We start from the raw sequence: 13,047 nt of genomic DNA, 5'->3' as shown, positions 1-13,047 counted from the left end.
TTTCTCTGAAATAACAGGAGTCAGTTCGGACATCATTTTAAGACCAAGAAACATATTGAATGCCTTTTGCAGTGGATTCCACCTGAACTTGGATGCTTTTAAAGCATACTGTTATAAAACTTCAGACCTGATAGTGGAAACCTATCCTTGGTACATTATGCCACCTACACTTCATAAGGTTCTGGAACATGGATTTTTAATTGCTGAGCATTTGGATCTTCCTATTGGAGCGTATTCGGAGGAGGCTCAGGAAGCACAAATTAAGGCCATACGAAATGCAAGACTCAATCACACATGCAAAATGTGATGCAGAACCAATTCCATTATTTACTAATAAGAAGCGACCCTGTCATCTCTTCGATTGCTTTCAGGAACCCCAAGACACTTTCTGGTCTTAACCTTGATCCTGACGTACAGGACCTCCTAAGAGGAGATGAATGGTTATTTTTTTTCTTAATAAATCTTATTTTTTCAAGTTTAAACTTTTTCATGTAAAAATTCACTAATCAGTATATATAATCAGGGATTACATATTAATGCTTAATAAATAAGGTAAATATTTTTTTCACTTAGAAAATATTTTTAGAAAAATTTCCAGAATCTAAAAATTAAAAAAAATTGCATTGAAAATTCAAGGGAGGAGGACGAGGGAAGAGGGGGTAAGGGAAGGGGTCTACAACTTAAAAAGTTTTTAATTACCCACTTTTTAAGTTTGTTTTTGAATTGGAACAATAATTTGTTAAAAACGTTTATTACATTACAAAATTTTGAGTTTTGGCCGCTTTATGACCATTTCGCTTCACTGTGCAACGTCCGCCACTTCTTTCATAATATTTTAAATACGTTTTTTATTCTTGACTTATAAATTTTTTTTATCGCTCTAACATTTCTCAACTTAAATTAGCTAAATTAAAAACACAAGCAGAGTTTGTATTACTAAGTAATGGATCGAGAAGAATCTCGTATTTCACATAACGGTTCTTTAAAATACTTGAACATTAAACTGTGTAGCTTATTTAAAAAAACAACCACAGATTCATCATTAGTATAGAAATACTTCGGTCAAATATTGACACAAAATTGTAAATTTATCGACGATGAACATTATTACTACAGCCAATGTTTTTTGACAGAAAAACAAAAAGTCGAGTCCTCAGGTGCAGGACATTTATCGGAAATTCACAAGGTTAGAATTTCTACATAAAGCAGTAATTTGAAAATTCATCTATTTCTTGTTCACAAAATATTAACAGACAAATCGGCCGTTGAAATGAAAAATGATCAACTTTTACGTAGATGGTGCAGTTGCTCTATAGCTAGTTCATCAAAATATGATTTAAGTTGTGATTTTGTCCTTTGTTTTTCCACAGATCTACTACCATTTTCTCATGTTGATAATGAAGGATTTAAAAAGTTTTTTGAAAAAAACATTGGGTTAAAACTTCCCACAGGTTCTACTGTGAGTCGAGTTGCATTACCAGATATGTATAAATCTTTAAGGCAATCTGTATTTTAAAGTTTAAAAGATACTGATGCATTTTTACTTAAGAAATGTGGTAGATAAGACTTATGTTTAGATAATGATGAACAAGCCTTGATTTCAGAATTGGTTAAATTTTTAAAACCGTTTGAATTATTAACCCATGTGGTCAGTGCTGGAAATTCACTTTCTATTTTGCCATTAGTTAAACACAAAATACTAAAGCTTCTTTCAATTAATTCTTGTGATTTGAATGAAATAAAATAACTAAAGGAATATTACTCCAAAAAAATTGACCAAGACTTAAGTTGTCAACTTCTGCAAAAGTATGCTCTTTTTTAGATCCAGCCACAAAAATGTTATATACAAGAGATGAAATAAAGGAAACTTTGTTGGAGAATGCTTTAAACATAAAAGTGACCCAGTTAGATTTAATTCAAGGCATTTTATGTCTATACAACCAATAACACCAATAAAAGAAGTTTTTGTCTTGGAAAAAATTACTGATACGCAAATAAATTTTATTATTAAAACTATTAATTTTTTTATATTATTTAATTGTGGAACACGGAGTAGTTATTTATAATTGTTAGACATTTTGAAATATTTTATTAACTCATTGAGTTTATCAAGTAACATGTTTATTATCGATATCACTTTTTATTAAATTTATTTATCTGTTTTTAGTTACATCAGAGTCAGAAAAGGATAAAGATTCAAAAACTTGTTTTAGAGCTAAGCGACAACAACTTCAAGAAATGAAGAAAAATGTTACTTCTACAGAAAAAAATTATTAAATTGATTCAGAAGTAGAGCAATTTATCTCTCATACAACTATGACAGATGAAGAACTGGATTGTTTATTGTTTTGGTAAAATCATCATGCAAAGTATCCACACTTAGCAGTGCTTTTAATAGAGTATTTTTGTTCAGGCAAAGCAAAAGAATGCTATGCATCATATATTTAAAGCGATAGCGAAATAATTGAAAGATGGCCAAGTTAAAGTTTAAACTCATAAACTCTGACACAAAACAATAATATTTGCCAAAAATCAGGATAATAGGGTTCAAAGCAGTCATTTTAAATATCTAAAAAAATAAAAAGAAATTTATACTATTTCTTTCTGGAAAACTTCCTGTATTGTATGTTGTAGAATGAATATCAGGATATAAGAGACTCCTTTTAAAAATAATTCCCCTCTAGGCATTGGCCTCAATAATAAACACTCATAGATATAAGGTTTGAGGTTTCAAAAAATGTAACTAAAATTGCCACTCATCTACAAAATAATATTTTGATTCCTATAATTCAGGAGTTAACTACCCCGATACACCTCGATAAAAGGGTTTTAAAAAAGAGAGCAATAAAAAAGGAACATCGATCTAAAACGTATTAAGTTGATATAACATTTATCTAAAATGCTATTAGATTGACAAATAAGTTCCCACCGCTTTGTAAAGTTGTTAAAATTTAAGAACTAATTAATCAATAACGTATTCTCCCATCTGCAGCCATTAATCATTGCCAGGAACGATTCCGTAAAGATATTGTTAATTTTGTCCTCGAATTGAGTGGTGACGAGCATGCAAAACCAGTTGAGATCATGACTCGTTTGATGGTTCTAAACGTTCTCGTTCGAAAGTGCGGAGCCCTTGCTCTGCACTTTCAAAGTTTTCCCATCAAGTTAAGGTGCTTCCCTATAGCAATGTGGGAGCATTCTTTTTTCTCTGCCTATTTCCTTTGCGTTTGACGAGAGTTTGCGCGCAAAATTTGGTTTATTTGTTCTTCATTGAACGCAACTTAGTGTCCCTAATGGATCCATCTTAAGTTCTGCTCTCTATATTATTTATATCAATGATCTTTATCATTCTATCAAACATTAAAATACGCATCATTTTGTTGATGATACCAATCTTCATCTTCTTGAAACTTTTTTTATCTTCGATGGAGGTGTGCCGATTTGTTAATGTCCGAAAAGAATCAATAAAATTGACAGAAGTAAAATGACGTCATTCTCAAATGGCTATTCTCAGCAATTCTTATCATAGAATACAGCTTTATGATGAAATTGTTTATGGAGTTTTAAATGTATTTTTTTGGTTCATATCAGCATATTCAAGGGCTTGCAAAACACCTTGAATCCAGAGTTCACTTTAACTAACAAAGTCCATATAATAATAAAACATTACTATTGTTCCTTTGGCATGAAGCTATCTTGTGAGCTGGGTAGATTTGCTGAGCAAATGCGCGGAGTTTTCATCCTGATCATGGTTCAAAGTTTTAAAAAAAAGGATGGCTTTTTATGATTGCTTCTTTAAACAAGAAAATGTAATATTTACCTAATTTGTAAATGAAAATATTTATACCTCATTATCTATTCTTTAAATAATTCGATTGTTTCATCCATTCATTGCTTAATAAAATCATATCTATAGCATTTAGAAAATTATATACAAGAATATGCTATTAGTAAAATGTGTTGCAGGGGAAACCGGGACTAGTTGATTACAGTTTTAGTGTTTTGTGCTTTTCTTGGTAAATTTTTTTGAGAATATGAAACTCCAGTTCAAAACTATGATATGAACAAGTATGAATGTGGCAAGCATGTGCAAGTATCAAAGCTATATAAAAAAAAATAATTGGTGGCATAAAAAGGGCCTCCATAAAACAAAATTAATTCTGCCAAATTTTCTCATCCCCGGTAAGTTGCCTACACCGTTGCACAGTGGAAAATTGTAGAGCAAGAGCATATCATAAATGCTTTTTACTAATGTCGCTACTGTCATTACATTTCAATTTGATTAAATAGTTTAATAGTCAATCATTACTATAATGCAGGAATTTCACATAATTTTATGTAAAAAAAAAGTTTTGAAGCCCTACTGTTTATTACTTTTGTGGATGTTCAATTCAAACCTGTTCGCTTCATCACTTTAAAAGTTAATTTTCTATAAAACTTTCTAGGAATAAATATAAAGTATTATACATTTTTGAAAAGGTGATGTTATGGAGATTTCAAGAAAATTATACATTTTTACTTATATGGTTCAGTTTAGGAGTAATTATTTGAACAATCAAATAAATGAAAAAAAATAATATTCTTCAAGTTCACTGAGACTTTTGGCAGTTACCCACGCTTCCCCATGCTTTACATTTAATATAGTGTTATAGCCTAGGTGTTTATTAAAATCATGTATAAGAATGATTTGCAGAAACGAGCGGTTTCCGAAATTATCGAAAAAAGTGATAAAAGTAAAAAAACAGAAAACCGCTTTTTATCGTGGTTTCAAATTTTGTTTATTTATAAAAATGCCTTGGTATATGTTTTTTAATTTATTATCAATTTTTTATTGACACCAAGGCATTCTTGTATTTTTGCACTTATTTTGTGGTGAATGTACACTGCCAATATGTAAAGAGTTGAAACATTTATATCAGTATTGTGAGGCGAGTCTTTTTGAGTATTTATTTATCGTGTAAATATTTGTGAGTCGGGGTTTCTTTACGAGGAATGGGGTTTAATGGTTTGTATTTTAGGAGGATAGGGTGTATAGATGTAGGGATGCCTCTCTTGGTTCTGTGTAATGGTAGCACTCTGACTTGTGTTATAATACGCGCTTACTTTTCTTGGCGCGCGAAATATTTCTTCCCTATTTTCTTTATGAACAACAAATCTTTTTTTTTTCGTTATTAACAAATAATATATTCTCCACTTTAAACTATATTAAAAAACTGTCTATAACTTGTCATCCCCAATTTAAACAATTTTCGTAACTTTCTCAAAACCTTCTCGTAACCTATCTCTTAGGTTCTTTCTCTTCTTCTCTCTACTTTTCTCCACCTCCCTTGCCAACTCTCTTGCCCTTCGCCGCCAACTCCCTTTTCTCTTCGGGTTTCTCGTTTTTATATTTGTTGCTTTGTTTTTGGGCGTTGGCGTCTTTTCATTTTCGTTAGATAGCGTGTAAAATATTAATGGTTGATTTTGGGTGTTTTGATTGTTATGAGTAGCATCTTGGTTAATTAGGTTTAGCTTCCTCACAGTATAACAAATTCACAGTGGAAATCAAACAGACACATTGGAAATCAAACAGACACATTGAATATTACGTAGGTTACTTTAGTGACTTGTTAAAATGACAACTTTTAAGTGTTCCAAATGTAAATTATTGCTTTCCTATATTGATGGAGGAAGGACAGTTGAGGCACTGTCAACAATTTTAAAAGAAAATTATCATCTTTCTGAGGACAACTTGTGTTTCATAATCAGTGATATTCAAAGGCACATTATTCCATCGTTTAATAAACGATGGATACAGGCGTCACGGAAAAAGGAAACTTTTTTTATCTAAGAACAGTGATTTGTTGGATTCTGAATATTGTTTATCTTTACCTAACTCAGAAGAGGCAATTACTGAATCCACGCCATCTACTTCTTTTGAAAAACGCGGAAGACCGTGCGTGTCTTATGGAGATTGGTCAGAATCCAGCAAAAAAAGAAAAAATTCCATGTTACTTAAGGAATATGGATTCGAGCACATCTTTACTACATATCTTCAGGCGTTGCGTTTAATAGGAGAAGAAGCAGAAGCAAAGTTTATGGGATCATTAAGGATTGCTGATAAAGACAAAAAAAATAAATTAATATCGAGTTTTATGGAAAATGCATGCCAGAAGAATATATTAACGCATGAAGAAGCACTCAGCGTGTTTATTAATTATATTTAACAAAAGCACAATATTTGTACATGAGGAAGGTGACAAATGAACAAAACTGTTCCATATTCTAACCATATTATAAAATTCAAGAAATTAAACAGACCTGCTATCCACCATCTTCTGCAATAGAAATTACGAACACACATCCGAAAATTCTGGAACTGCAAGATTTATTGGATCACACTGTAGTTAGAACTTTGACCATAGATTCCGTGTACAGTACTGAATTCAAACATTTCCTTTTATATAGTAAATGGGGCTGTGATGATTCCTCTGGCCAAAGCCAATGCAAGCAGAAACTTCCAGAGAAATCTGATTTTATTTCTGATGCAAATTTTTATTTAGTTCTTTGGTACCTATCAAACTAATTGATAAAGTAACTGGCGCAGTTGTTTGGCGAAATCTGGCACCTTCATCTGTTCATTTTTATCGACCTATATGCATAGAATTTTGCAAAGAGACTCCCGAGAAAACTAAAGCCATTGTAGAAGAAATAAAGAGTCAAATAAACTCTTTGCGGCCGTCTATAATTAATAAAAATGGTAAAAGTGTACAAGTAAAATATGAACTTTTTCTAACAATGATAGATGGAAAAGTGGCTCAGGCATTAACGGATACGCCTTCTGGGTCTACATGTACAATATGTGGAGCTACTCCACGGCAAGTGAACGACTTGACCAAAGTGGCTTCTAGGCCTGAAAATGAAAATTCGTATCAATAACGATTGTCTACATTGCATGCCTGGATTCGTTGTATGGAAATGATATTACATATTTTGATATTACATATGGAAATGATATTACAAAACCCTTTCTTTCCAAACATGAGCAGCCACAAAAGAAGAAAAAGACGGCTGAAGCAAGAGAAGAAGATCTTGGTGCAGAAACGTTTTCGTGAGGAGCTAGCGTTGATCATTGATAAACCAAGACAAGTAAGTGGTAATACCAAAGAATGTAATACTGCTATAAAATTTTTTTACAATGCTCTGCTGAAATCACTGGAGTGGATGAAAATTCGATTAAGCGATTTTACATAATTCTGCAAGCTCTCTACTCAGGTGTTATAAAAAATGCAGAAAGTTTTGGTAGTTATGCTGTAGAAACTGCCCGAATCTATGTGACCAAGTATGGATGGTACTATATGCCATCTTCAGTACACAAAATCTAACTTCACGGAGAAAATAGCATTTTGCAGTACTTCCTACCGGTCAACTTTCAGAAGATGCGCAAGAATCCCGTAATAAGGACAATAAAAAATTTCGCCTTCAACATGCCAGAAAATGTTCTCGATCAGTTACAAATGAGGATGTATTTCATACTCTTCTGTATACTTCCGATCCGTACATCACCAGTATTAGAAAACCGTAAAACAAAATTGTGCAACAGCTTGATAAAGTTACTCTGCAGCTTTTGAAAGCCAACGAACTGGTTTCAGGAGCTGAAACTCCCTATATAGTTATGACATAGTACCTTTAATATACCTATACGTTATTTCATAAAAACAACTATTTAAAAATTGTTGTTTAGAAACTGTTTTAAATATTTCGTCGTATATAAGAAACTGTTTTGTATTTTTCGTCGTTTCTAATAATTTTAAGGTATTTTCATACATTTGTAAAGTATTATGTTAAGTATAAATAAAAAAAAAAAAAACCAATTTTGAAGTTTTTGATTTTTACTTATTTATATTTAGCTTTGTATTACAAAAAATTCTTATAAAAAGTATTTCATTAGAAGAGTCATATACTACTTTACATTTGTGCAAAACTTCAAATCTCTATTTTTAGTGACAAAAAAGTTATCAATTTTTGGTCCGAAACAGACCTTTATTTTCCATGGTGCGTTGGAGTAAGATGGGATACATTATAAAAAAAGAACAGTTTGGCAACTTTAAGCATCTTTTTCAAGTACATCTTATTTTAACGGAGACTGATGACGATTTTCATCCAACAATATCTTTGACCTTAACCTTTTTTGCCCTTAAGGCAATATGATATTTAGAAGTAGCTTTCAGCTAATATCATTATTATATAATATGAACAGTAAAAGTTATACAGCTAATCTTAATTACAGTTGCAACAAGTATAAAATTATGCGTTTCCAATTAAGCGAGACTCATGAGCCCAAACGTGACATTTACTGCACTGAGCCCTTATTTCCTCAGGTTTACTTTTAGAAAAAGTACCAACACAAACCAAACAAAAACATTCCTCATCATCATTGTCATTTTCATGATTCATGCTTTTTTTTTGTCTTTTTTTCTCCCATATCCAACTTTCTCTTATTTGAAGATTCTTTTTTTTTTTTTTTTAAATACTCATATTTGGTGAACCTATTAATATTGATGTGCTTCTTTTTTTCTTGTCCTCTTTATTCAAAAGTCTTTTTCTTACTAAGGCGTTTTTGAATGGTCTCAAACAATCAGAAGTTAGAATAACAGGTCCCTCATCTGGACAAAGTATGTTATTATTGTCTGAAGATGAGATATGGCAATTAGGTTCTTTTGAACAATTAACTTCTGGCTAGTCGTTCTCTGATATTGTTGAGCCAGCATGAGTAACATTATTTACACTTAACACTAAACATTCCGCAGCAAGACTTGATTCTAGATTTGCCTATTGGTAGTAGGGTAAGGTTGCTATATTTTACTTTTAACATAACTCGTTATTTTTACAATCCACAAGAGATTTTTAATTTATTTTTTATCTTTGCTGAATGAAATTAAGTAGTCAACTATTTTTTTATGTCATCCAACTGATTTAAGGCAAGAGTAAGCTCTTGTTGGTTTGTTATTGGAGATTTCTTATTTTAGGTTTTTATGGCTATGTGTATTTCACTAAAGAAAGTAGAAGATATGATTTGTTCAGTGTATTTATGTTAAAGCATAATTTATCTGAATTCAAAATAAATACCTGGAATTTAAAATATCTTATTTTTATTTGTCAAACTTTTTAATTAACTGAATGTCAGATTAGTTGCGTAAATTGTACCTCAAGGCATATCCTTAATTGTACCGACGCAACCATTCTGACCGCTAACAAATGCGTGTAAAGTTTAACAAATTCCTTTTGAGATTCCAATTAGAGAAATATCCATACTTACAATACGAACTTCACCACTTAAACAAAAAAAGAAAAATTTCAGTATTACTCTTGTATTGACAAGCAGTCCTTAAGACATAGTATATATTGTTTTACATTATTTAGTATACTATCATTATTAACTATCTTCAATACCTACCTTACTCCACTATTTTAATCTTAGCTAACCCATTGGTAAACATACAATTTAAATAAAAATTGTACCATATGTGTTGATTCCTGTTTTCGGCATTTTCCAAAAGAAAAAAAAATTCAAGTTGCACAGAGTTTATCAAATAAAAATATTCATTTCATTATATTATAGAGAGTTAGGTGTTATGTTATGTTATATCAGAATATTTCCAATAGCTGATTTCATAAAAACCATTCCTTTTAATCAGTTCTTTAAATACCTTCAACCTACATTCATAAAATATTTACAAAGCTGTAAAGTAATTGAAATCACGACAGTGGTTTAATATTGGATTACAATGGTACAATTAAGGATCTAGTTTCCTCAATCGTACTCTTAGCGCTATTTTTTTAGTTTGATTCTTCGAGACATAACGCTTTTTAAATTTTGAGTTTTTTAAACATCTTTACAACAAACAATCCCTAAATTATGAAATCCAATTGAAAATCCAGGTTTCTACTCGGTAGATTGCCTACATTTTTTAATTTTGTCTTAGGGGGTACAATATTGGCAACCTAACCCTACATTCAAGTATAAAATCATGTTCACTGAAAATGTTAATATTAATTGGAAAACTTCCTGCTTTTTACACCCAGTTGTGATATAGTTCCTGCTTTTTACACCCAGCTGTGTTATTCTATTATGGACTTTCTCCCAAAAAAGTGAGGAAACTAGCTTTCCAGTATGGATAAGCTAATAACGTAAAAAGGCCACAGAAAAATTACCGTAAAAATAAAACAGCAGGAGAGACTTGGTTTACTGCATACTTTAAAAGACAAAAAAATCTTTCAGTAGAAAAACCTGAAGCAACAAGTTAACCACGTGTTTCCAGCTTTAATCCCACTAACGTTAAAAAGTTTTAAAAATATTTTCGAAGTATAGAAGGAGAGAATTGCAAGTTGACCCGGACAAAAATAGTATAAAGCTGAAACTTTGCACAGAGGAAGTAGACAATCTCTGCATGAGCGTAAAAAAAGTCCCGTTGATTGCGCTACGGAACATCTCTTTTGGGGCAACTTGGGGCAAAAAATAGGCTAATTTTGACAACACCAAAATATCATTAATTATATATCGTTGAATCGAGAATTTTATGCTGATCAATATTTATATAAGAATTATGATTTGAAAACAATCATTTTTTAAGTTATTTACGTTTGAAAAGTGTAAAAGTGTTAAAAGTGAATGCCGCGCAAAACTTCATTCGATTTTTTGTTTTCAAAAGAAAATTTTTACTGCGAAAAACTTAATCATTTTTTTTGTTTTCATAACAAAAGTTTTCAATGAAACATTTTGTATGAATGGATAATTTAGTTTTACTCCGAAAAAAGGTTGCGTCTTGTTATATTGAAACTGTTATATGGAAAAGTAAAACTTACAAGTTAAACGTTACGTGTAGTAAAAGTTTTTTACATTTGAAAAAAAAAAGAATGCTGTTTGTGTATTGTGCAAGCTTGGGTTTGACAAAGAAAGTTATGTCAAAGTATATGGAAAAGGTCTCGAAACATTGATTCGATGAAGCGAAAAACGGAGTATGAATGAACTATGCAGGTTAAAATTTGTTTAAATATATCTTATAAAAAAGATTTTTTTCGCGCAGTTTGTTAAATTAATTAAGTTAAATTAATAGTTCATTAATTTTTCGAATCATTTCAAATTAGGGGCTGCCCATTATTTACGTCAACAAAATAGGGAGGAAGTGGGTCTGAACTTTTTTGACAATTGTGACACTGGGGAGGGGAGGTCAAGTAAAGTTGACATCAACAATGTTTTTTTTTTTGTTTTTTTTTTCAATTTTATTACTCAAACAACGTAAAATTAGGTTAAGTTTTAATTCTAAACTCAATTGGAACGTAGCATATTTTGAGAAAGATTGTTGCATATTTTTAGTTTTCTTAGAGACCAGTTCCGACAGAACACGCATAATAGTACAACAGTACTAGTCCATCATAGCTATAGAAGAAAGTTTGTTGATAGTCGTAAAGATCAATTATTATCTGTTCCAAGAAAGAAACTACGATCCTCATTTGAAGAGGTATTTGATTGGAAATCAAAATTTTTTCTTTGTACTAAAAAGGTGGATCACAAACATTCCCTGATTGGTCAAAAACTGGTCAGACTATATGATGCATACTACACCACAATCAAAAACAGTTTATGAAAAAGCATCCATAAAATTATTACCTATTATAGACTTAAATTCTTCTTTACCTATTATTGACTTAAATTCTGAAACATGCATATATTCTACACTATTGTTCATTACTGATGAAGCCAATAAATATAAAATAGTTACTCCCTGCGTTACGTTTGATCAGCCATTATGGCAGAAAGCGTTTGGTGTTATCAAAGATCAGAACCTCAATATAGTATGTCGACTCGGAGGGTTTCACTTTCAATGATGAGCTTTCAATGATGAGCTTTCAGGGACTGGCCTGGAAGAGGTTTTAGAACAAGTTTACTCTGAAGATACAGTAAAACATATGCTTAAAGGAAAAGCTGTTGCAAGAGCTTTAAGAGGTCAGATGTTGGTCCAGAGTTGGTCCAATTATAGATATTTTAGTTGACGAATCAAAACTAGATATATCCGGACTTGAATGCACTTATAAAATCGCAATGCAAAATGGTATGAATGAGGAAGAGTTAATCAGACTTGGTAATACAGATGCTATCAAAAATATTGAATGTGCCATATTAACCTATACGGAAAAGAAGTCATATGAATCACGCACTGCAAAACTTTGGATCTTGTACTTATACTATATTAGTATCATAAAGGAATTTTTAGTTGCAGAGAGAACTTGTAACTGGTACTTGCATCTTCAAACAATCTCAAAAATGCTAAACTTATTTGCCGCATCAGGGAATTCAAACTATGCAAAGTGCTCCAGGTTATATTTGCATGAAATGCAATACCTTTCAGAAACGAATCCATGGTTAAATCAACAATTTTTAGATGGTCGTCACGCAGTGCGCCGATCTGAAAGGTATTGGGCTGGCCTATCTTCTGATCTTGTAATAGAGCAGACCCTGATGCGGTCTTTAAAATGCAATGGTGGTTTAACTAGAGGTAGAGGATTTGATGAAAATGTACGCAACCTATGGACAATGAGCATCTGTTATTCTGCAAGTGTTCATGAAGCAATGCATAAATTATCTGGATTTGGCATGGGAGTTACAGAAAGCAATAAAGAAATGGATGGGTATTAAAAGATAAGTATGTGATTATGAACATCGTGAGTTGTTTTATGACTGGTTTTCTCTAAGAAGTCCATTCAATACTGTCGATAGAAATCTATATTCATTATCTAAGGGTCTTGTGTCAGTCAATGGTGAAGATCTTGTCTATTGCGACGAGGCTGAGAACATAGGTGTTCGTCTACCAACATTTCTCAACGGCCTTAAGTTCAATGAAGCAAAGTTTAAAAAGAAGAATACATTTTTTTCTTTAGATGTTTTGACCAATAGCGTAAAACCAGACAAACAAACTGATTGTTGTGTCGATCCAACACTCCTTTTTAATAGACTTGCAGCAATTGCAGAAAGAGAGGTTGACGTTGAACTATACTTTGATTATGAGC

The 13,047-nt window shown here is 31.7% G+C and overlaps 1 pseudogene; it reads left to right on the top strand.

Annotated features, from left to right (window-relative positions):
* The first annotated feature begins 1,270 nt into the window (after positions 1-1,270).
* Positions 1,271-2,548, top strand: LOC149885623 (uncharacterized; annotated as a pseudogene).
* Positions 2,549-13,047: the final 10,499 nt, after the last annotated feature.

Source organism: Hydra viridissima, unplaced genomic scaffold, assembly GCF_058129835.1.
Source record: "Hydra viridissima isolate aposymbiotic clone 2 unplaced genomic scaffold, HvirCarnegie_v1 scaffold_7, whole genome shotgun sequence".
Taxonomy (NCBI): domain Eukaryota; kingdom Metazoa; phylum Cnidaria; class Hydrozoa; order Anthoathecata; family Hydridae; genus Hydra; species Hydra viridissima.
Note: the sequence above shows the minus strand (reverse complement) of the source record. Positions and strands in the feature narration are given on the sequence as shown.